This window comes from Taeniopygia guttata, chromosome 2, assembly GCF_048771995.1.
Source record: "Taeniopygia guttata chromosome 2, bTaeGut7.mat, whole genome shotgun sequence".
NCBI lineage: Eukaryota > Metazoa > Chordata > Aves > Passeriformes > Estrildidae > Taeniopygia > Taeniopygia guttata.
This window is the reverse complement of record NC_133026.1, coordinates 103,180,148-103,201,728: the sequence shown is the minus strand read 5'-3', so window position 1 is coordinate 103,201,728 and position 21,581 is coordinate 103,180,148. Positions and strand designations below refer to the sequence as shown.

General features: G+C 39.5%; 1 protein-coding gene and 1 long non-coding RNA gene across 20 annotated transcripts in view; one reads left to right on the top strand and one right to left on the bottom strand.

Annotated features, from left to right (window-relative positions):
* The window catches only part of DLGAP1 (DLG associated protein 1), a 401,209-nt gene that overhangs the window by 38,783 nt on the left and 340,845 nt on the right, over window positions 1–21,581 (bottom strand). The window lies entirely within an intron of this gene.
* LOC116807942 (uncharacterized) overlaps window positions 544–21,581 on the top strand; it is a 49,517-nt gene continuing 28,479 nt past the window's right edge. For both annotated transcript variants that reach the window (XR_012054096.1, XR_012054095.1), the window contains exon 1: window positions 544–20,964. This is a non-coding gene — a long non-coding RNA (uncharacterized lncRNA). The remainder of the gene's footprint in view (window positions 20,965–21,581) is intronic.

Genomic DNA, 21,581 nt, shown 5'->3' with positions numbered 1-21,581 from the left:
TTTAAATTGCCGCAAACCCACTCCTGATGTGGACATATTTATAAGTGAGTATAAGTCTTAATGTCTTTTTTTTAAACTTAAATGAAAATTAAGGGAATAAGAGTGATTCTTTCAAATAATTTATTGCAATTAACTTCATCAGTTAGATGATTTTTAAGTTATTTCCTTTTATGCCATGGCATGCAAACAAGCTGCACATTGTTATCAGTTATATCCATTTGAATCCAATAAAAACTGTATAAGTATCATTTAACCCAGTAAGAATTTGTGAAATTTAATTTTGTGGGTCATAATCAGTTTTCAGGGTTGCTGTATTTGAGTTAATTTGTGCCTGCATGGTTTGCTTACTTTTATATCTGAGATTTTTTAAAAAACTACAGTAAACCAGAGAACACAATAAACATGCATTATTCTAATGTATTGTTAATAATGAAATTTTCAAAGCTGACCCACAATGAGAAAGTTCTGCACTATGAGACAGCTCCATGTGTGTGTATATATATATATATATATATATATATATATATATATATATATATATATAATACACATAATACACATACATACACGTATAGGACAGTTATATTCATCCAGTCATTAGGGGACTGGTATACTCAGCAAATACAGAAATGTAGGTACACCAGTTTTGCATCTTATCCAACCCTAAGGCTGTTCAGAAGATTTTAAGAAATCAAGAAAGCCATTGCTCTGATATAGACTATTCAAATGCATTTAATACAGACTATATGAGGTGGCATTTACTATTTTTGGTATAACAGCCACCTACTTTATTAATCAAACTGCTTTATGATGCTGTGAGTATAAGTTGTGATCCCTCAGAGCAAAAGGCACTTTGTCACCTGATCCAGCAATTAACTCAAATCTCTTTAAACTCTTAAAAACAAACTATATGATTTTTTTTTCTCAGTACTTGGTGCCACCAAGGTGCTACTTCTTTAACATTGTCTCAAAAGTCAACATTTGAGTTTTGAAGATCTTGTTTTATGCTACTTGATATATAACACTTTATTAAATAGCTTGTGTAAAAGTTATTCAAATGACAATGATGATGAAGGGCTGCTATATTTTAATCAGAAAGATGTTGGAAAGAAACTCTACGAGTGCCAAAGACAAGAATATAAAAGCCAGTGTCAACTAAAAGAAGAATGTGATTTATAAAAACAACAGGAACAACTTTTTAGCTACTATGAAGTGCTATGAAGCACCACAAAAACTTATTTCAACTATCTTACTGTGAATTTCAGTGTAACACTACAGGGTCGAAAAACCTATGCAGGTATAACAGCACACCATGCTATTCTCATAGATAAAGTCCTTATAAACTAACTGTAGAAAACAATTTTTTTCCAGGAAGAAAAGTATCATGTGCCTATTGAGCAAGAACATCTGTTCAGACAGGGAACTATTGACCTGTTTTTAAGCAGCCAGTACTGCATTTTTCAGCACACTTATCACTTTTGGGGTGTTCCAATCCGAGCATGAATGTATAAAACAAGCAAGTTATGTTCATGTATTTCCTAAAAAATCAAACCAAAACCAAAAGCAAGAGCTGCTTGCTTTAGGAAGAAGGGAGGAAAGAAGGAAAATTACAGCTAAACTTGTGCTCCAGGATGAGCAGTGACTTGTCACCTGAGAGAGAGAATTATGCCTCCAGCTCAAAAGTTCTGCCTCTGCTGATAGGGTTATCAGATGACCTGCAAAAAGTCACCTGTCAGGGCAGATCCTCTAGCACTATGTGAAAATCCAATCCCATCTCAAATAAGGAGGAAATGTAGGCACAGTGTTTACACAAGAAATTATACTTATCTTTGGCCTAATTTCAGGTAAAATAGCAAAACAGACTTGTAAATGTTGCACTTTTCTGGAATTAACTTGAAAAATTGAATTATTTGGTGAACAATGCATATGAAAAATATGATTCAAATACACATTTGGTGTTGAGAGGAATTAAAATCTACACCAAACCCTGATTTCTGTCCTCTCATTTTGCATTTAAATGAACAAGTTACATCCTTGTTTAGTGACAGATCTGAGGTCACCATGAATGACCTCATCCTTTCAGCTATTTTCTTGTTTTTATGACAAGGGTCCTACTTAATAATGCAACAAGTCAGCTGAAAATACTCTTAATGTGAAAAATTCCTAACGATCAGCCCAAGTGCCCTGAGTATAAAAAATACCAACATCTCATCTACAGTCATTATAGTGTACAGATAAGAGCATTTCAATAAATCTGAGCACAAAAATCACTTATTGTTGGGAGTCCTGAATTAGCACCCAGAAGAGATTTAGATACAGAAAGATTCATGGAGCCTAGCATGCACGAAAGAGGACAGACCAGTCTTGTGTGACTTTTAATCAAGGTTTGAGTGAAAGGCATTGCAATTTTTTCCCACATATTTCTCAATTTATTAAAGAATGCCTGTAATACAGATTCACAGTTTGAAGGAGATGTCAGACACAAACCCCTGTATCTTCCTTGGAGACACTAGCTGCATGCCTGATAATAGTCTAACAGCTTTTTCATTTTTGTTGTTCATTTATTTTTTATTTTAAAAAATCACTCAGTAGAGGCAGAAAATTTAAAACTTGCCATCATGATCCTGAAACCTTGAATTTGCCCCATATCACTGCAGTGGCAAAAATAATGGGTTTATTTTACATAGTTTCTACAAGAACAAGAAGCATTGTCACAGTATAGAACCATAAGAATAAACTCTTCCTCCAAACCACTCATTTTATTTCCCACTTACAGTTTACTTTAGCAAGAGATTTTGGAATTAGTGCTCATCATTAGCACCTCCCTTTTCTCTAACCCCTAGACAGCAAAATAATTTTAGTGTTTCTCACCTTTACTTAATCATAAAAAAGTGAATAATGCATTTTGTAGTGAATTAGCTAAAAGATAAACCCAGACATTCTGGGTTGGCTAAGTCAAAAGGCAGATCCAGGACACCTATTTGAGACACAGGAAGAGAAAGCAAACAAAAAAAAAAAATGTTTACACTTCAAATTATTTAGACCTTTTGAATCTTTAGACTACATAAATGCTTTCTGTAGATCACAAGGCCGATAGAAAAATCTGTGCCATGCCAACAAAATGAATCTTACAAGTCCATACAATTTCATATGCACATAGCTAACTTTCCAGACCTCTCCATGCATGAAATGCAAGAAATATCAAATTTATAACCAAGGCTCCAATTTTTGAATTTTCTCCTTACAGTTTCCTGCCCCAGCCCAAAACTTCCTCTTCTTAGTCATCCCTCTAATAAGACCCTTTTATCACATCCCCTATTACCCAATAGACTTGGTATTTATTTTATATTGGAAATCAATTTCTGAGACTTTACTCCATAAACCCAAATCTCTGACTGAGGATGTTACCACAGGCTTACAGGATGTGAAAGAAAGGGGAAGAAATCAAGTCTGGATCCTCTTGTACAAATCGTTCTGTTAAAAGCAAACAAACAAACAAATACACTAATACAAATAGGTGTGAATGTTGGTCAAAACCAAGGATGCTAAGCAGAGCAACTCAGCCTGGTTCAACTCAGGCTGCTTGGTTCATCTCTGCTTTGCTTAAAAACCTTTCTATGACCTCAATTTCTGTTTGCATGGATGTTTGAAGAATGTCTGTCTTAACACCAGCACCTTTATCTGCCTGGTTAACATGAGGTTACTCATTATTTGTTATTCTCATCAAATTACAGAGTCTGAGCAGCATCACTGTCAAATGCCAATCACCGAGCACAAAAAGCAAATAATTAAAATGGACAGATGATGAATAATCCACAGGCCAGGGTCTGCTTTTCCTAAACTGCCTGTTAACAAATGAAAAACAAATACATGTGTAATAATGATGAAAATTTGTGAACAGGAAAAAAAAAATTAAAATTCAAGATTAAAATCAGTTCCAGTGAGTAAATCAGTCAGCTCTTGTAACTAACAAAAACTAATATAATTTACTTTTTATCACAGGAGATGTAAGAGGATACACTGAGTGTGCCTAGCTCTAGGTCACAGCAGCATCATCCAGGGATGCACTGCACCCAGCTGAGAGGATGGGCTGAGGCTAGTTGGATGCTTTCCAGAAGAGCTATTACCCTGGAGTAATTGTGCATTTTGGAAGTGGTTTAAACTGAATCATTACACCCCCGTTTTTTATTTGAGATTAAGGGTAGCCAGATGAACATCTATTGTGAAATAACCTCAGTACTTTTGGAGAATTTCCAGAGTTAGAAGGACTTTGCTACAGAGAAGTACAGCACATTGAGCCAGCAGTCTTCTCCCACAACCTTTCTTTTCTTCGGAGTCTGTCAAAGGTCAGGCAGGTCTGACTCCCTTCAGATTTTAAAGACTAAAAAGGGCAATATTCAAGATACTTTGGCTGAGTGACTTGGGTGAAGAGAATAGCAACAAAGTGTATGCATGAACTAGTTTCTGTCTAAGGTTTCTCAGGGCACAGCACAATGATTAGAAAAAGCACGGACAAATACATTTTAATAATTTCAAAGCAGCTTATTACACATACAATGCCATTCTTTTGTGTTGAAGACTGCTGTTTAATTCTCATATGCCAGGAGTGAAATAGACTCAAAAAATGAAGAGGAGCTTTCTTATCAGTTTTCCTGAATTTAGTGCTTAGTCCTGTGGGTGAGTCATATTTTTCTTATTATCCCATTCAGTTGACTTTTCCATACATGTGCTGAATGTGCTATGTATTAACAGCCAAGTAGGCCACCACAGCACTTTTCTTTGAGATTGGGAACCTGCTGATTTGACCTGCTTATCAAGAGAAAAATGTCATCTCAACAGGACAAGATTGTTTCTTATTTTTCCCTATTTTCTTCTTGTGAGTAATTTTTTAATCCTCTAGAGCCAAGTAAAAAGTCACCAGTCTAGGAATTTTTTTTCTTTTTTCTTATTTTCTAATACTTTTACTTAATTAAAAAATATAGAAATACTTTTCTTTACATAAAAGGTTCAAATGTGAAATTGGAAAAGCATACTCTTAATGCTCTTTATACATGCCGGTGTGGAATCACTTTGTACCTATTTTTAAGCACATCAAGTGGAATCTAGACTCTTGTAAGGCAAAACAAATATCTATTTGTGAAAAACTCTATAATGATGAAGGAAAACATATGCAAAACCTTTCAAGACAGAAACATTTCAAACCTTGCCATGTTTACACAACAGAATGCATGTGGTCTGTTGGGCATAGAATCATAGAATCATGAAGGTTGGAGAAGATCTTCAAGATCATCAAGTCCAACCTTTAACAGAATCCAACCCATTAAAACCCTATCTTGATGTGCCATGTCTGCTTGGTTTTTTAACACTTCCAGAGGTGGTGACTCCAGCACTTCCCTAGGGAGCCTGTTCCATTGGTTAGCATGTTAAGAGTCCTTCAGGATGGAAAACACTCCAATTTAAATTAACATTACAGTTTGTGTCCTAAGCTCCTCTGAAGTGTTCCAGAGGCTTCTTTTCCTCACTTCCACTTTTACAAGTTAAAAGTAAGACCTCCTAGAGTATGGTGTTATCTTCACTAGGTAGAGCTGATCACACATTACTTGTTTCTCCCTTATAAAGGACATGTTGTCAAAAGAAAAACTGGGTTAAAAAGGCTATATTTCACATTTTTTAGACTGCTGTGTGCTACTTGGTCAAGAACTGAGCTTCCCATGACCCTCTACAGCCTGCCATGTGTGAAATACATCCTACGTGACAATTTTAACATCAGCTGCATCAGTAACACATGTTCCTGACTGCACAGGGTTGTTTTTTTTTTTTGCACTTTGCCAGATGAGGCAGAGGCTAGATGAACTATTACTGTGCACATGCAGTTTTCTAATAAAAACAACATGGCATTATTTTTCTTGGAAGTGTATTTGGAAAATCTTACCCCATACTGTATAACACGTGTCAGGGTGACAGGTGGGCGAGGCACCGCATGTGGGGCAAGGGAGAGGAGCCCACAAGCACAATAAATACCTGTGTGCTTGTACCTGCCTGAACACATAAATACAGCCACCCATGCATACACATACAAAGCTACATTAATCTTCAACTCTGCCTTTGAGTTTTGCTTTTCTCCTCATCATGCATGATGCAACAAATTTCAAGGCATACTTTTCTCCTGAACTTGGAATTGTATCTCTGGAGTTTTTTTATGGGATGCTTCTTTTAGGTATCATTCACAGCTTTCTCAGCATATGACACTGGGAGGGATTATTTTGTCTATCCACAGCTTTCATGCTAAGTCCCAAAGTATCTTGTAACAATGACAATGCAGACTCGAATCCCAACACTAATAAGAACACATAGAACTTGCAGTAATAAAAGGGCTAAAACCTCAAAACTAAAGTGCTATGGGAAATGAGCAGAAGAGCTTCAAAGGCTTGGCTAGTGACCTTTCTAGATGAGGATGGACCTGTCCAGGTGATCCTTTCTGATAGGTAAATTAGGTAAAAACCACAGGGTAAAGAGGTGACTGTCCAGTCACCTCTTTAGTTCCATGCCAGTCCTTCACTTCACAGAACAGCATATGGAGATATACTCAGAAATGTTTTTTTCTTGAAAAAGCTTTCTTCAGCTTTAAGGTAAGTGTACATGTATGTGCATCTATTTCTGTAAAAGTGTTACTGGGACAAAGAGGTAATTATAGCTAATAGCATCAGATGTCCTACAGCTCTTTGTCAAAGACAAAAATGCTGCAGCTCAGTTGCTCACTATGGGCTAAAAAATATATTCTGCTTTTGAGCAAAATAATGCACATTATTTCACTGCTCAGTCTAACACCAGCCCTATAATTACTGGATTCTCAACTATCTTCCACATACCCCTTGAGCTATGAATTACAAGTTTTCAGCATATTGGATACTAATACTGTGGCATGATTAGATTACCATTTCCACAGGTTGCCAAAACAGAAGAATAGCTCATCTAAGTATGAATAGATTCATTTACCTGAAGAGAAATTTCTTTACCTTTCAGACTAATAATCTGTGTCTAATACAGGGTAAAAAGAACACAAATTATGTTCAGGTTAGCTTCTCTTAGAAAATAAAATGACCTCCCTAGTTTTTACATCCCAGGGTTTGAAGGCATGCAGATTTGGGGGTTTTGTCTGGCTGCTTGGAGGAAAGCTGCTTGCAGAATGCAGATACAGACCTGTTTTATGTTGTAGATGGAATCCATGAGTCACTAAGGAGGCTACAGCATAATGGAAAGTAGCCATTTTGTGTTCATTTTAGTGCACAGCCTTGGAGAGGAAAAGCACACAAATCCATGTAATCTTTGATGTGCTGTTGAATAGAATATAAAGACTATAAATATTTTATTAGCTGGTTATGGGTTAAAAAAGGTATTTTGTACAAAGCAGATATTTCCCCTTGGAATTCATGAAAACCTAACAGCTTTGAACATGGGACCGACATTTGAGGATATTTTTTATCTGTAGACTATTTGTTAAGTAAAAATTTAACTGTGTGTTCAGAAGCACTCAGATCACCAGTTGCCAGGAACTCTTGTTCCAGTAGCTATAACCCAGCCTAAGGGGCAGCCCCTATCACAGCCCTCTCATGCTGCCAGAACTGCAGGTGAAACAGGCAGGTGACCCCACTCTACTGTCCATTCAAATAAATAGGTAATAGACCACATGCAACATGCTTGTTTTTTTGTGGAAGCTGACACACTGCAAGTGGCAGCTTCGGTGACTCACCAGCTCTGCTCACCCACTGTTGATGGGACGCTGGTTTTGCTAAAATGCCTTCATATCCGTACCCTACCCCATGGGATAAAGCACACAGACATGCAGGTTGCCTTCCCAGCTGTTCACACCTTACAAAAGGTTTTTGATGGATGCAAAATGCCAGAGAAATCAGTGAAAGCTCAGAGGAACTTCCATCAGTGAGCAGCCTTTGTGGGCCTTCCCTTGTGTTTGCAAGTGAATTCCTGCCACACATCTGTGGCCTGCTTGGCACTGTTATTCCTATGTTTTAACTGCCTGGTTTATAATTTTACTATTTTAACATGGTCTCCAGACCATGTGCAAGCTACCATTGCCTTATGATATTTCTCTGCAGTGATTAAAACCTTGTTAAAACGGCAAATCTGAACAACTTTGGAGATGCTCAAGGAGAACCACAGCTTTCTTCTTGACATGCATCATTATGTAAAGAACATTCCATGAAACACAAGGATGTTTATTATTCAACAGATTACACTCTGTTACAGCTTAAGCTAGTCTGGAAATGAAAGGACAGCATTATTTAATTAATGATGGTTTTCAGATTACATCCATAGAGAGAATAGCTGTCTTTTCAGTTTTTGTCAGGCCATATGTGGCCATGTGAACATTGCTCACAGAAATACTACTCCCTTCTCCCTTGCTCACACACAGAGATACACGTTGTTCTCCTGACTTTGTCCCGACTGTTCCTGGACAGTTTTCCATTCTAACAAGCATCTAGACAAAAAACCCCACCGTGCTTCCTGTAGTAAAAAGAAGCTCTTTACCTCGGGGTGTCCACATCTCTCTGTCTCTCTCTCCCAGCTTTCCACTCCGTCCCCAGCCCAGCCTCGCACTGCAGCCTTGCAGACGCTCTTTCTGAGCATCACTGCCCTCCCAAAACTGGTGTGATTGCAGCTGAATTCCTCCTTTCCTACAGAATCCCAGGACACTGTATTTTTGCTCTGGAGTTCAATGCATTGTTTGATCACTGACCTCTTGTGCCCCTGCTGTTTTGCTTCCTATAATACACAGTAAATGTCAGCCTCATTGTCCAGAAGGATAAAGTCCCTGTCTAAGTGCTTAGTCAATGCACAGAGTATGCACAAAATGCCTGAAGTTTTCCAACATGCTGTTTATGTCCTGTTGCAGTGCTGTCTGTCTGAAAATCCCAGTTAAGACTTAGCTTCTGTGTGCTGAATAGTTTCAGTCTGGATAATTTCAGTTCCTTGCTGAGAAAGGAAATCTGAAACAAATACAAAGCACACTCACACTCTACTTAGCAAATATATGCAGAAAACAAAAAGAGGAAAAATCTAGGAGAACCTGTATAAATGGCAATAAATACCTGGAAACCACAGGCACTCTGTCAAGTAACTTATCCCACCCTCCTTATAAGAGGTATGTTTGAAGGGGATGAACAACCCTTTGGCAATGTCAGCCTCCCTCCCTTTACTGAACATCAAGCCCAGATTACTAATTTTGGATGGCCAATTAGGCAAGAGGAATCCCACTACTAAACAACTTCAGTGTGTTGCTGCACAAAGTTTCCCCTGTTTATATTTAGTCTCTTTTCTCAATTTTTGTGGAGCTCTGAGATGAAAATCTGGAATAAAAAGATATTATTCTACCCTCAGAGTTTATCTGTCTCAGATGCACTGCTTGTCTATACATAGAAGAGCTCTTTGCTGTTTGTCTAGTGCTGTGCAGTGGAAATCAGCAGTGTGTAGACAGCTCTTTCTAGGATCAGGAGAACAGATGCTTGTTTCTTTTCTCTCTGATTTCCTCCAAGTTAACAATAGATATTGACCTTATGGAATCGCTGTAGCACATTGTGAATTATGTATGAAATGCAATTTCCCTGTCTGCTGTGGACATGTTTGACTGTGCTGTTTGCAGCACTCATCGTCAGAAGGCTTGCAGTGCTCTCACCGACACACCTAGGGCAACTGAACTCACCATAAAGAAACTGTCAATATTCAATTAAAATTATCTTTCATTCCTTCAAATCCAAATTCTTGAAAGCAATCAGCTTCTTAACTCCTATCCCACCTTCTAAGACAGTTTAAATCATTTTCTTTGAACCATGGAATTGTTAAGGTTAGAAAAGACCTCTGATATCATCACTTTGAACCATTAACCCAGCACTGCCAAGTCCATCAGTAAATCATATACCCAAATGTCACAACCACATGTCTTCTGAACACTTCCAGGGATGGTGATTCCATCACTTCCTTGGGCAGCTTATTCCAATGCCCGACTACTCTTTAAGTGGAGAAAGTTTTCGTAATGTCTAATAGAAACCTCCACTGGCACAACTTGTGGCCACCTCCTCTTGTCCTTCCTGTTATTACCTGGGAGATGAGCCTCATTATAACATCCTTTCAGGCACTTGTAGAGAGCAATAAGGTCTCCCCTGAGCTTCCTTTTCCCTAGGCTAAGCAACCCCAATTCCCTCAGCTGCTCTTCACAAGAATTGTGCTCTAAAAGTAGGATTTTTTCACCCAATATAGTGAAGTGCAATGTTAAGTAAACCGAATGCCAAAGAGTGAATAGAATAGAATAGAATAGAATAGAATAGAATAGAATAGAATAGAATATTTTGGTTGGAAAGGTCCTAAAACAATCATCTAGTCCAATTGTCTTACCACTTCAGGACTGAGAAGTTATAGCAAATTATTAAGGGCATTGCCCAAATGCCTCTTAAATGCTGACAAGAGATGGGGCATCAACCACCTTCCTAGGAGGTCTGGTAAAAAAACCAAACCTCAGTCAAAGGAGATTCAAAAGCATGGGCAGATGACTCACCAGCAAGCCTGGAGTCAAGAAGTCAACAATTATTATAACCTACTTATCCTTTTTTCCAGCAAAACTCACTTCAGTAAAAGTCACCTAGTCATCAAATGAGTTATATTCAGATAAGAGGTCCCATACAGACAAAATCTAATTTTCATGAGTAGCCTGGTGCCCTGGTCAGCATGTTTCTTGTGCCCTCCAATTTCATCATCAGAGATCATCTATGAGGTTTATGCATGTGGCTATTCTCAAAGGCTAAGGCAAATCAGAAAGGATCAGCTGCTTTCTCGGTGGAAACACAATTTAAAAAAAAATTGAATCAGAATATTTCTCCATAATTGGGTTATTAAAAAGGTGGAACAGAAGCATGTTTTTAAAGCAGCAATAATTTTTTCTTCCTTTTGTTACATCCACTTTTAAAGTGTGTAATCAGTGCTTCTTCCCCCTCATCTTACTTTTATTATCATCCTAGGAAAAAAATGCCAGTGTAACAATGTAAAATAAATGGAACCACTTATTAATAACATACAAAAGCTACAGAAGAGGGCTGAATTACTGAAGCTATTGTAAGGAAATTTCAGCCAGGTGTTTTTTTTCTCTCCTCTTGTGCAAACCTCATTAACAATGTCTAGTGTGTATGTAGACTTTGGTCCTGGATGCATAATGGGTTAGAAGTCTAGCAAGAGCCCCTGGCAACATGGGAACAGCATCCTGTCCCACTTCTGCTTTTTTGACACTGAAATTTTTTGTGGGGAGCACCATCTACACTCACACTTGAGCTAGTGACAGAAGTAGAAGCAGAAAATGTACGCAAGCTACCTTTAACTGAGGAGCGTGTGAGTAAATCAGGCGAGCACTCAAGTACAGCAAGGAGGTTTGCGTCAATGGTTCATTCTGCTGATGCAAGGGTTGTCCTGTAAATTGCACCCAAAAGCAAGCAGTGTTGGCTTGGAATGTTTACTTCTGAAAATGAATAATGAAATGGATTATTAAAATGCACCAAATCCTGACTTCCTTGTGGGCATGTGTAATTTGTAATCACAGAAACTGCAGGAGCCTCCTTCTTTCCTGCTCTCAAGTAATTAAGAGTGAAACTGTTCAGCTATTCGCATGCAATGAATTCGCTCTTCCCTCAGTTACACTGCTATGTCCTGTTATACATTACACATCCAAGGATTACATATTTTATACACTTTTGATCTTGTGGTGGAAATAAATTTTACAAGCCAGCCAAACTTCTCTTAACCACGTATACATCTGCTGACTCCCTGAAGCTTGCTGACAGTTAATTCCCTTCACATCTCCTGTAGCTGCACAAGAGGTACTGTTCCCAGTGCCCTTGCAAGGTTACAGCCAGCTCCCACCCCACATGACTAAATCAAAGCATTCCAAAAAACCAAAGGGACAGTCAAGTCTCTGGAATTTCAAAGCAAACATTTTCTGTATGTCTGGTGCTTCAACTCCTGCCAAGTCATTTCTCCTAGTAATCATGTGTTGCGCTTAGCACACCAGCCCAGCTTCTGACTCCCTTTTCACTGACAGAGCAGAGGCTTTGATTTTGGGCTGACATACACCTGGATAAATCCACCAAAGTAAACAGAACTAGACAGGTATAAACTGAAAAGAAATAGATCCAGATACGTGACTGTGTACTTGTATATAGTGTTGTAAGAATGCACCATGATTTTTCCAGCACATCCATAGCCCCACTGACCAGCCATGAGCAGGTGCTTTTCTAGGAATTGGAGGGTCACTGTGGCAGGACACTAAGCAGCTTGTGATGCTTAACACACTGTTGTCCTTCTGAGGACCACTCAGTGTTGCCCTGTACATACAGTGATGTCACACTGTGACACTGCAAGGCAGAGCTGCCAGCTTTGTGCCACTTCACAGACTCAAGGCCATATGGCTGCCATCAGATCTGATACAGCAAGAGTTAAACTAGCAGGTCCAGATCCAACATTGGGTTTCACTGACCACAATACCTAAGGACTGCTATAATTTCCCAGCTTAACTCCTACAAGAAAGAGCAGCTCTCCCTCTCTCTCTCTCTCACACATGCTGATCCCTCACACTCTTTTCCTTTGCCTTTACTCATTCATGCCCACTCTAAGTTTCATTAAATTGCAATTAGTTAATGTCCCCAGGTCTGAGGGAACCCCTTGTTGGGAGAAAATCTCTCCTATTTGATGAAACAGAGGGTAGTTAAATTGCCAAATACCTTAGTAGAGATATGGCTCTTTCTCTATGGCAGAATCCCTTTTTACAAGCAACTATATTTAAGGACAATACACAATACATATGCTTAACACAATACATATGCTTACACACTTGTGCTTCTATATTTTGTTTCCTGCCAAATAAGATGCTGTATTTCTGAATATTGTCATCCCTCTCTGTGTCTCATTGGAACTTTGGACCTTAGCCTGTGCACTTGCTACCCTCAACCTTGGAGATCACAAATGTGGAGGCACCATTTGAACTAATTTCCCCCAAATTTAATTTTTTACTCTCTTGTGGGAATCCAGGGCTTCCCTCTGGCTGCCCTGGAGGGCCTGGGACCCTGGCAGGGGGTCAGTAAGCCCCCTGGACAGAGCCCCAAGAGAAACTGCCTCTGATCTCTGTCCATGGAAAAGTGTTTTCAATCTTACAGGATGAATTACAAGCTCTGAGTGTTTGATATGAGTAATAATTAAGTGTGGCATGGGTGCAAAAGTAAAATTTTAGGATTCTAGATTAGGGGTTCAAAGGGGACAAGATGGAGGAATTGGGTGTGTCTTGTCCTTTTTCTCCTTCTTCATGCCCTCCATGTTTCACTGTAGTGTTGGCATTTTTCTGTTGGTTTAGGCTGGGGACACACTGTTCAATGTAGATGATAGATATTGGCACATTATTGTAAATATAGCACACGTAGTTTCTGGTATATAATGTTTGTACCATCCCACTGAGGGGCAGAGCCCCACACGCTGCCCTGCAGGACAGACCTGCGGCAGGGCAGCAGAACATGTTAGATATAAGCAAGAATAAACAACCTTGAAAACAACACAGACAAATGATGGCTTCTTCTTTGGCAACGGGGCAGAAAGACAGAGACTTTCTACAATCTCGGAATCACCAATACCCACAGATTCTGACACTCTCTCTTCATGTACATGTGGCTCTTATTCACATGCAAAAGTCCTGTGCCTAACAATACACAGACAACCCTGCAGTAAATATCAAGAGGACTGCTTCATTCCTTAAGGTTTCCAGTGTCCGCTCTCTGCCTTGAGCAATGTCCCACAATCTAATTTGCTTTAAAGAATAGCCCTCAAAATACTTTTCAGGAACTTGGTTAATCTGGTATTACTCATGCTTCTAATATTACAAGGAAGACCTTGAATGACATTTAGCTAACAGGCAGTGTATAGCTATGGACATAATTATTTCTGAGGTAAAGACCTTGAGCTGAACGTGCATATGGTTTGCATTTGTTTTTTAAGACAAGCCCTAATGAAGCACATTCCTTATCCCACAAGGCATATCAGTCTGCAAAAAATGGTAGAAATGAAGTCTTACCATTAATAATTAAATTTTTGTTGCTACCACAGTGACGATCATTAGGCAATTACCTTTTGTCTTTGGAGCTATTTGTTCAGATAGGTTTGTAAATAGATTCTTGTTTTCATGAGTCTGATACATTAAAAATAAAAAAAGAAAAATAGCAAGATAGCTTCTGTTCCAGAAGACGTCAAGGACTTCTTCAAAAAGAATGGCTTCTGCCCCAAGCAACATTTTGTCTGGATTTTGTTCAGTCTTCAATGTATTTATCAACAAGCAGAAAGAAATATCCATTACTTCTACTACTTTCAAAATTAGTAAGAGGATTTCTGAGGAAGTAAATAAACTCTGCATTGCTACAAGGCCACCACTGTCAAATACATGATTCTATTGCTTCTGTGTTTAATGAGTTGTAGTTGGTGAGTTTTGCTCAGGGTGTGTGTCCTAAGAACCACCTGCATAGCTCAAGGTTGTGACCTCATGCACAAGTGACCCAGACAAGGGAGGCAGAGCTCAGGCACAGGTGTTCTCGGGATATTCTTCATACTGCCACCAAAAGGGAAGCTATGGATGGACTTAGTGACTGCTGCTGGTCAGGTGTCCTCAACAAAGGCAGCTGTTGACCTGATGATGCTGTGTGTTCCTTCAATGAAAACATCCCTACAAAGTCTTGTTTCCTAGGACCCCAGGCAAACCAGAGCTCACCAGTTTCTGTGCAAATGCTTCTGAGCACATAAAGTTTAGACCCTGACCTTGTCTCAACACCCTCCCACCATATCCATACCAAAATCCGGCTATGAGAACTGGAAGGTGTTTGCTACACGTTTTCTGACATCAGTAACATGTTTGAGGAGGTGCTGCTGCTTTTTGTTTTCTTTTTGCTTGCTTCTAAAACCACGTGGGTTTTTTTGTGGAAAAGAAGAAGGATGATTGTTCTGTGTTTTGGATCATAGAAGTTTGGATTAAAAGTGTTTGTAACCAGTAATGAACTTAGTCATCTCTTTTACTAATCACAAAGCTTGGAAAAAGATTTTTGGTATTTTTTTGTTATGTGCAGAACATAACATTCTAGAACACTTCTTATGGAACTAGGTCAGATTTTAGCACTTGTTAAGCAACTCACTTCAACTGTATCTTACTATATTCAGTGTTGATGGTTTGTGGCTGAGCAATTTTCATCACACCTGACTCTCACTGTTTATTTGTTAATGGAAACTTTTGTAAAGTACCTGCAAAAACAACATGAGTATATGAGAAATGAAAAGTTCTCTTTGAATTTCCAATGAAAAATACCTGTGAAGAGCGACGGATACTATTCAAAGAGACTTTACATTACGGAGTTGGGGTTACAAGTCCTATTGCCAGGTGAGAATTTCAAAAATGGTATGCTGTAGCACTTATTCCTAAACCAAGCATTATACAAGGTGGAATTCAACGGCAGAGTTAAATATAAAAGAAATCCAACAGGATTACAGAAGGGCATGGTAACCCTGTCCCTGCAGTGACCCATGTAATAGCTCTGTGCTGGTGCTTGTGATGACATGTCAGCAATCCCACGTTAAATGTACTTTGAAGGCACATTGGCTTCTCCTCTTTGTGTGGAGGTTTCCTTCTCTCCTTTATGAACACATTTCAGTGTCTGCTGCCCTCTTCCCCTTACCCCATATCACCTGAGAACAGCGCTGTGTTATTCTCTCCTGACATTCCTCCTCAACTGACTGCTGCAAGGAGGAAAGTATTCTGAGATACCAGCTCTTTTCTGCTCTTGTTTTTAGCAGAAATTCCTTCCCAGCAGCTTGTTCAAAATAGCTGCTGTGTGGAAGGGATTTTGCAGCCATGCTTGCTTTAATGCTGGCAAATAGCTAACGCTGTCTTCCTGAGACTCAAAGGCAGAAGAGACAGACACAGTCCTGGAGCAGAGACGAATCAGGGCACAAGGAGCAGGTCTGTGTGCCAGGTAAATGCTGTCTGGGGTGAGGGAAATCAAATTTTCTTGGTGAACTAGGGTATGGATAGGTATGGGTGCGTGGGGAGGAGGGAGATTTTTAACATATTTGACACTCATGAATTACATGTTACAGAGCATTTTATACAGGCCCTTGTCACTTTGCTTCAAGAAGCTCTTCCAGAAAATTAGTTTGTAATTGTTGTAAAATTCTAGGTTTGGGAGAGCTTAGAACACTATGGTTGCTTCACAGATGTTACGGTTAGGCAGACAGAGCCCATCTGAATGAAAAAACCACAGGTTTCTTATTTTGAGTCCACAATTAAAGCCTCCAAGTTTCAAGGCTGGCAAGGGTGAGGACAATTTTTCCATGAGAAATATAGCAGATGAAGCCTATTTTCCCCTGGATTACTTATTTTTCCCTTCAGCCCCTTCTCTCGCTATAATCTCCACCTACCCCATTGTTTCTCTCTTTTCAGTTTCTCCAGGTTTCTCACAGCCCACAGGAAGAGTGGCTAATTACATAATTAGGATGAAGGAGCTTTATTAAAATCTATCGGTTCATACTAGGTGCAAATAATAATAATAATAACAAAAAGGTACATTTCTCTTGCATGTATAGCTACTTTCTCTGTGCATATACTTTTTATTTACACAAAACTTTTTCAACATCTGCTTTTGTTTTTCATGCTGAAAATTAACACAAAGTTATTCCTTGTGCCTCTTATACTACTGCCTTTCACAATGTGCTAACATCTTTGATGGGAAAATGGTCATGGCTGTGGAGAAAACAATAGAAATTATCCATTATTCTTCATAGTCCCATTTGTATTGCCAATCTTAACATTTTGTTAGAAAGATCTCCAAGCTCTGGTCCCTGAATTAAATTAATATTCCTGTAATAAATGAATAGTAACCAAATAGTTTGAAACTCAAAATATAAATAGAGAGAAATTCCTTTTTAATACCTCATTATTGTTACTCCAGATTTGGAGTTGATGCTGCGTACAAATGACAGTGAATAGTTTGGGATATTTTAGACCAAAGAAAACCTCATAACTGATGAACACAAGTTAAAATGTATCCTTCCAGAAGTCTTGTATGTGATCCCATAAAGATTTTCTGGGAGCCTCTGATGTGCAGGGAGAAATTCCTCCTTTTCTCTTTTTTTTTTCCCTTTCTCCTAATATTTTAAAATCTGTGCCTTCCAAACCACACCTCTGCTCTAAGCTAGGGAAATCAACCAGAACAATTAGTGGGGGGAAAAAATAGAGCTTATATTGCATTTTAGTAATGCAAAAGAGAAAAGATCTCACACTATGGTACTATTTTGAATTTTGTGTCAGGTATCACAGAAACAAAACACATAAAAGCAAGGTTAAGTGAGAAATGAACATCCTGAAATAGCCCTGAACAATTCATTAAATATTTTAGAAAAGGGAAGCTTTCAAGCTCTCACACTATCAAGCAGGGGTCTGTACCACCCTGGTATTACAGACTTTTTTTTAGGTCTGGAAAGCATAAAGAAGGAGTAATATTACTTTTGGGAGACTGTCTAGCATAGTTTGTGTGGGAGTTTTCTGAAAGTTTTCCCTGATAAATGATTTACCGGGCAGTAAAAAAATCAGGAAAGCTCTGAGCTGTCCTTTCAAGACAAATTACTTTCTTCACCCACTCCTTGAAATCCTTTAAAAACTTACTGTAATGATTAATTTCCCAGAATTCTAAAAACTGTTGAAGTCCAGGGCCCATGACTATCTCATATCCCTCCTGCGATAAAAAGACACATCATGGTCTTGAATTGAATCCTGCCTGGTGCATCCACATATCTACTCTGGGTATCCCTATGTTCTACTTGTTACCTTAATTTTCCAACAGAGTCATTGGGGTTTTGGTGTTTTATAATGCTGCATGTTTCACTACTAAACAAAACACAAGGGAGTGTTTTGCCCTCCTTCTTTATATTTGTTTCATCAAAATTATTTCTTCAGTCGTAGTAAAGAGGAAACCAGACTCACAAAGAGGAAAGAAGAGGCAAGCAGGAAGATGCTAATAAAGGCAGAGAAGACAGAAAATGGAGATAGAAAGAAAAGTCTGCACATACTCAAGGGGCTCCACTGCTTTTCTGTGATACTGGTGCCTCACTGGACCCATGAGGAGTTTTGCAGTACATATAATAAAGAAACAGTGGTAGGAGATACATGGAGAATAACAATTAAGGACAATAATGACAAAAAAATGTAAAGGAATAATTGTGCCTCATTAGAGGTATGATAATAAACAATGATATGTATTTCTGGTGATAATGATCTTGAAGTTCACTCTCTCCACTTATTCCAACTCTCCCTACAGTGCCATACTGTCTAATATGGCATATTTATGCAAAAGATGAGTTGAAAATTTAGATTCCATTAAAAAAGCATCAGGTATAATAAGGAAAGCTATGGAAAATAACCCGTTATGCTTCTGCACCTGTCACTTCCAATGGTTTCCCCCATAAGCATTTGACAAGCATTACTAAGTCTCATATTCTCTTGATTTTACTGAAGGAGAAACTGAGGCAAAGAAAAACTTGTCTGCCAAGCATCTGGGCTAGGCACTGGGCCACTCTGTAGTCACATGCATTAACTGTTTCTGATGCTTCGATATAGAATATTATTAATTACTGGCAATTTGTAGCTGGCAAACCCGTATGAAGGTGTTATTAGCAGTGTGTGAACACAGGGAGAAGAGCTCCCCAGAGGAGCTCCCAAACGCTCACAGTTTTAATAGCCATTAGAAACTCACATTGGGAACAAAGATCTTTTAAGGCATTGCTCCCATACTAATCTTGATGACGGCAGATAATTAGTCAGCAAACCCAAGCTCAGGGACTGCTTACTGAGCAAGGAAAACCTCGTATCCGCAGCTGTGACTGCAGGCTGGAGTGCCTCACAGCGCTTACAAAAGCAACTACAAAAATATTTTCAAAACCTTTAGCAGACTCGTGCAGGAGAGCTTATCCACCTACCACTACTGGGTTGATCAACTCTCAAAACCAGGGAGGAGAAAACGTGCTAGTGATGCAGCCACTGCCAGCGGGGCACTCAGGGGTCAGGCTTTCATCCCCTATTTAGCAGTAATTTGGTATGTAAGGGCTGCACATGAGCCTTTGAAGCTCAGTGCTGCTGTTTTTAAAGGCTCCCTTCAGCCATCCCGGAGTGTAGCTGAAGCAGAAACAGCAGTGTAATAGCAGACACAGTATTCTTCTTGCAGAGTCTGCAGTTCTCTGACATGGCTGCTTGACTCTCCTTTCATGGCGGACAAACTTCCCATCAGGAATCAGTTAACAGGGACAGCCAGGAGCAGCACTGACAAGCAACAACTTTGGAGGAAGGCAGTAATGTATTTTAAAAGGAAAAACTACCACGAAGAAGCCCACAAAAAACCACATTATTTATTTTTCTGGGAGGTGAGTGGGAAGAGTTTCAAAGCATGGCTGTTATACTATTTTGGCACAAAAAGTACTTTTCCAAATTCAAATCTTCCATCAGGCTGGCTTGGAAAATGGCATGTGGTTTAGAACCATGTCTTGCTCCTTTCAGCTTTGCCTCATCTTCCAGGTTAAAGTCTCAGCTGGGAGCATATCTGGGGGAAGGGAGGAGCATGTAAGAATCAAAGTATTCCCAGTGCATTCCCACTGGCTGGCCCTGAGATCTTCAGGTAGTAAACACAAGCACTTTCCATAAAAGGATCTTGCTTGGCAGATACCAAGGGGGGGAAAAAGGGACTATTGCTGAGGTGGGGAGCAAAAAGAAGTTATTTGCTGGCAGAGGAGAAAGGAATGAAGGATGCTGAAAGAGTACTGGGCAGCTGCTTTTCCGGCTGCTATGGGAGCCAAGGGAAGAGCCTTTGATCTGCTGAGCAGGCCTGGGCTTGCCGCCAGGACCTACATCCTTTCTCCAGCACTGACAGCAGGCTTCCTTGCTAGCTCCTCTCTGATTGCCCAGTCAAAAACAAGTGACGTAACTCGTACAGGGACCTCAATGAAACGTTTCTATTATTACCAGCTCTGCAGAAAACATATGCTAGAGATGCCTCAAACTGAAATTATCTTCTTGTCCAAGGCAGAACAAAAAGGAGAAAAAACCCATGAAGTCCTCTGGATTATATCTTATGGCAATAAGATATATCTTTATCAGGCAAAGCTTCATAAAACCCCTTCTGGCATACTGAGGGATTAAGCAAACCCATTGGTTTTTCAGAGGAGCTACCTCTGCTGCATAGCACCTTTGCCAAGCAAACTCTTCTCCAAATGTGCCATTACCTCTTGTGACTGTGAGATTTAAATAGGAATAGAGATTCCAGACCTAACACAGCTTCTAGACCAATACCTCAAATAATGTCATCAAGATGGCATTTAGTAAAGAATGAGCTGTAATTGCCAACAATGTTCAGTTTAGAGTGATGTGGAGGTCAGCTTGCTTGATATGTGCTGCTGCCCAAGAAAGGAGAACATGAAGGCAGCCATGCTCCTCAGCCTGCAGACCAAAACAACCAGAGTATAGAGAATTTTCTCCAGCACCAGCATGTCTTTAGTCCTTGCTGATATAACATGCTATTGCCATCACTGCAGGTAAATTCTGCTTTGGACATGACCCAGAACCAGCCAGAATGTGAAAGTCTCATCACTTGAAGCACAGAAACATGCTATATTCTTTGAAGCAGAATTGTATGCTTTTGCGTGATGTAACCAAAAATTCACTTTATCTTCTTTGCAGCACAACAGCTTTTACACTGTCATCTCCCCTTCCTTTTGATGCTCACCATCACTACCAAGAGTACAGCCTTGCAAGACATTGGAAGTACTGAATCAGGAGCTTGCCATAAAGTTAATGCAACCAAGCATTCTGTTATCTCAGTAATGCTTCCATCTTGCTATCAGGTACTTGTTACTTTTGCATTAATGTTTTTGGCATGGCAGTGGCAAAAGACACTCTCTCAGACAGGGTGCCCTGCAAGATTAGGTCTCCCTTAAGCCTTCTTTTCTCAAGGGCAAACAAACCAAATCCTTTCCTCATAGGGCAGACTTTCAAGTCCTTAGATTTTCCTTGTTTCCCTTCTCTGGATGCTTTCCAGCCTGTTTGCATGTTTATACTCCATAGAAGTTTCTAAAGGATACTACCACCCTCCCTTCCTACCTGCCCCTCTTGCCACCTGAGCTTTGAGTGAGCTGAAGTTTGATCTATTAAAGTCTAAAACCCTTGGTTTAGTACTAACCTTCAGCATGCCCAGTTAAATCCCAAACTCCACAACACTGTGATCGCTATAGCCAAGGCTATCACTGACCAAGGTATTTCAAAGCAGGTTTCCTTGGTTTGTGAGTCCAGCTTGGCACATCTCTAATATTAGTATGAGGAAGTAGGTATGAGTATTTGTATGAGGAAGTCTTCCTAGTCACTCCAGGAACCTGATGGATAATGTGAGCTGCTGTGCTGTTTTTTCAACAAATGTCTGGACAGCTGAAGTCACCCACATGAACCAGGTTCTGTGAACCTTCCA